This window comes from Alligator sinensis, unplaced genomic scaffold (assembly GCF_000455745.1).
Source record: "Alligator sinensis unplaced genomic scaffold, ASM45574v1 scaffold349_1, whole genome shotgun sequence".
In the NCBI taxonomy this organism is placed as follows: Eukaryota; Metazoa; Chordata; order Crocodylia; family Alligatoridae; genus Alligator; species Alligator sinensis.
The window spans coordinates 2,582,235-2,587,019 of record NW_005841856.1 but is presented as its reverse complement, the minus strand read 5'-3'; positions in this window follow the sequence as shown (position 1 = coordinate 2,587,019).

The window sequence follows — 4,785 nt, the reverse complement described above, 5'->3', positions numbered from 1 at the left end:
GGGAAAGAGGAACATACAGAGGAAACCGAATGCCAGGCATTTTTCTATCAAAAGCATCCTTTGAGAAATAACTTCAAAAAATAATATTCTGGTTTTAATTTTGGTAATAGAATTCCTAAATAAAACTTTGACTCAGATAAACAGCAGACATTTTTTCATGCTGTCTGAAAACCTCTTTTTTTTTTTTTTTCAACACAGCATCTTCCAGGTTGTCAAAAGATGCATGGTCTCTGGGGCTGGTTTGTCATAAAAGGTAAGATCAAACCAATAGAAAAATACAATGAGCTTGTGCAGCAGGCCAGCTCAGCCATGCAGTGATAAAAAACAGTGGCAGTTTTTCCAAAGTAATCTGACAGACTTCATTTGTCTCAGTGTGGATTTTGCTATGATGTCACATGTCATGACTTCCCATCATCCTTTTGCTATGTTGCAGCCACTCCTCTGTGTACTGCCAAAGGAGTGTGCAAAGTATGTAAGTGAGAATGCCAGGAGATTTTTCAAATGAATTTGACTTTTAGGAGAATCTGTAAGTCAAGAGCCAAAACAGGCATCAATTCCTTTCTCTCTGCCAAAGAGCTGTCACTTTCTTGGAAAGTTAAATTTGTCACAAGGAAAGAAAATTTCACCATAGTCTGTTTAAATAAGTTAGGGAGTAGAATCTTTTCCCAGGTGATTTTTCCACAGAAAGCAAATGTATCAATCATTTTATTCTCTGAAATAACAATTTATTATCCATGCAGGAGGCCTTAGATTCAATCTGCACAGTGTTCCGAGTGTCGTGTCAGATACTAAAATCTGTCATCAGTCTTTATCAAGGAAATCATTCTCTTCTTGTCATCAGTTGTTATTAATAAGACTATTTATTACTTCAATAATTAATTATGACAACTAGTCTGCCACTTGGATAATGAATAAATATTGATAAATTGCTTGGCTAATACACTGGTGCTGTCTAACTAGTTTGAAAATAGAGACCCGAGTGGAGTTATATAAAAAAATTATAAACTTATATCATATAGCTTGAATTGAATAGTCTCCTTTTAGCTAAAAAACACCTGGATTTTTGTCTGGACATAAAGTCTAAGAACCTGTCAACAGCCACATAGAAAGAATATTAGGACACAATTGTCAAAGGTGACTACAACATTTCAGTTGTTTCAATTTTTGAGAATCCTACTTTTTGAGACTCCTTAAAAGAGGCTGATCTTTTGAGGGTAGACACAACCGAGGCCTCCAAACCTACCCGCTACTCTCAAGAATATTTTCTCAAATTCATAAATCACAAAGATTCACAGATAAATGTCAGACCACTAGTAACTTTCTTACTAGTGGAAATTATAGGGCACTTACATACATACAGTGAGGCTACTTCAACGTGCTGTAATTGCAGCACATCAGAGCAGACTCGATTCACTGAGTCTGCCGGAGTGCGGTAATTACTGCGTCCCAGCAGACTCCAGCCTCATGTGTATCACTCTCTGCACTGAAAAATGATGGCATTCAATGAGCTTTAGTTAAAGCATCCTCACTGTTATTTTTCAGCTCAGGGAATTAAAACACCCCCCACCCCACCCCACCCCACCCCCAAACCATGTGTATAGATAACACTCTAGGGCAAACAATCTCTTACTATATATTTGTGAAGGGCATAACACTAGGGGTCCCTGATCTTGACTGCAGGCTCTTGGCTATATAATAATTAAAAACAATAATGTAAATAAACACATTAAAACAATATTGTACCATCATATTTTCTCTTGTTTGTGCTGTGTCTTCTATTTCTTTGGATCTCTTTAATGTGTTGGTTTCAAATCGGAAACAGTGGCCACATCTACGCAGGTTGCTGACCGCACACTCATTACTGCACAGTCATTTGATACTTGTATAAACAAGTATTAAACGACTGCACAGGAACTGGAGTTACTGCACAACAGCATCGCCGAATGGCTTTTAAGTGATGCTGACTACACGGTAGCTCATTACTACCGGGCAGTAGCATTGCATCACACTTTGTGCCATGTGACATTACTGTGTGGCAGTAAAGAACTATTGCGCAGTCAGGATCTCGTGTAAATGCAGCCAGTATCTAGCAGTAAGAGACTTTAGGGAGGGCATAAAATTAGTGGACTGAAACAAAAGATGGTAGCTGGTCAGTCTCAGATGAAAGTTTTTGATTTCAGAGTCATTTTCCTCATGGGATGAAGCCTGGATTGGTAAGCTGCATGGACTGTATGGTGCAAAGCTCATCTTTATTCTTAGTGTTAGCTTAAGGCTTGGGAGTATGAGACAAGGTGGTGGAGTGCATAATTTAACACAAATGGAGAAAATCTCTTCTTGTTACTTCTGTTTTACAACACAGCACATAGGACTTAGTCATCGATGGTCACATTTTCTAAATTCATTTTTTTAAATAAAAAGGTATGTCTGTTTTATGGCCAAGAAGTGCAGTTTGTAAGTATTGCGTGGCCCTGGAAAAAAAAGATTACACGTGGGTGGCAATGTACTTACCTACGTGAGACTCTCTCCACAAATGCTTACATTTCCCCAAGATAACTTACATGAAACATGCGTCCTAGCTTGCTGTCTACTGCATGTTTGTAGTAAACTCTATATGTAAATGGATCCTTTACTTGCCTGTGTTAGAGCCAACTGCTGTTTACCAAAAGACAATGATTAAGCTTTTAATTTATGTGAAATATTTTGGATATATTTCATTTTTTCAAATTCATTTGTTTACTAACAGACCTTAAGATAGAAAGCTTTCCAAAGTATCAGGTGAAATGTAATTAAGAATCACTCAGACATATAATTTAATCAGAAGAACAAGCAAATACATACCAGATATAAAGAACTTCTTCAGAATTCTTCTTCTTGTTAACTTTTTCATTGCGAGTCTTGGCAGAGGTAGCTTAGATCGACTTTAAAGGGCCAATTCCCATTGTATTTGACTGCTGTCAAGTTTTAAAAAGAAAAAATCAGTTGTGTTCACTTAGGTATAATCAAATTGGCAATTTCTACTCACTTTACAGTCAATTTTCAGTGTTTTCCACATAAACCTATTAATGGTAAACCATCATAAAATTTAAAAAGATTAACCTCTGTGTTGGGAAATTATTATTTTGGTTTTTTGGGTTTCTTTCCATTTTCCTGAATCTTCTCCTTCTGTACTCTCTCTTTGGGACTGCGTGTGGCCTCACTTTTGTATCATTTCCTACCAGCCTTTATGGAATCAATAAGATTCAGTTTGGTGTTTGGTTTCAAAAACTCAAGACTGGTGAAAACTGAATCAGTTTAACTACATGCATTTATAGTGATTAAATGAACTCTTTCAAAGAGTAACCTATTTCAGTTACCATAAGTTAATTGGGTTGAACTGGATAAAGTACACTGATTTAAAAACCACATTAGTTAAACATCCTCAAGTAGACAAAACCTAAATGTTCAGGACACTCAGAACCATTTAGTTTCTAATCCAGAAGCTTCAATTTATTTGGGAAAAGTTGCATGAAGTTTTTTCCTGAACAATAATGAGAAACCCATTTCCCTGAACCATGCTAACTAGACTGTCTACTAGGTTTGGGGGTACCTTTCACCTTTATGCTTCTAACAAAAGTTCAGGGCCACATTCTCAAAGAATCATTTGCGCGTACACAATGAAGCATGTTGGTGTACTCTTTTTGTGCACAAACTGATGTCTTTTTTGAAAGCCGTATGCCTGTGCACAGATGGACTGAAAATAGGTGGGTGTGAAAAAATCTGTTTGGCCTCAAAGCCTTGTTAACAAGTTTTGGGAATGGCTGGGTGACCATTCTGTTGATCTGATTGTCAGAGCCTCCCCAAGATATACTTTTTCCCTAATCTCAGTGCCCTTGCCCTTCACACCACATTGGCAAGTTCTTAATGAAAAAGAAAACATGAATTTTGTCAGCCTAGCCTGTGTCACATGTTTATGTTAAAAACAGATGTCACTTTTTAATTGCCATAAATACTGTGAGTCTTAAAAAAAAACCCACATGCACACAGAAACCCTTTTGTTTTTTGAAAGCTACCTTGGATTTCTATGATGTAATCAGATGTTTCTTCAGTACTGCATCCATGAGGTCTGCTCATATGGCCATGGCCTGCTTAACACCTGCTTCTTCACAGACGTATGCAAGATACGGAAACCCACGGATCTGTAATGAACTCTAAGGACTCCTTTAAGTTCTAGGCTGACTGTTCTAGTCTGCTGATGTAGCTGCTTCTCCTAACCCAGGATGGTAGATTCAGCAGTTATTGTTAGGTTGGCTGGAGGACCTTTCTTCTCAGGGCTCCTGGCTTCTACTGGCTGAAATAATGTCTAGCATATGCATGGCCTGAATCTTCTAAACTGGCTTATTTCTGAAAATAGGCTATGCATACACTTATCTATGGCCATGTTCACCATCCGCGATGTAGCTGCTTCTCCTAACCCAGGATGGTAGATTCAGCAGTTATTGTTAGGTTGGCTGGAGGACCTTTCTTCTCAGGGCTCCTGGCTTCTACTGGCTGAAATAATGTCTAGCATATGCATGGCCTGAATCTTCTAAACTGGCTTATTTCTGAAAATAGGCTATGCATACACTTATCTATGGCCATGTTCACCATCCGCCTGCCATTCTCCCCCCCCCCGGGGCCATTCTGGGGGGGGGGTGGGGGGTGTCCACACACACAGACACACAAACAGACACACAGATATAGATATAGTCTCTGCAGTTTCTGTTTTCCTGTTTATCCTCTTCTTTGACAGATGTGCTTCCATCAGAA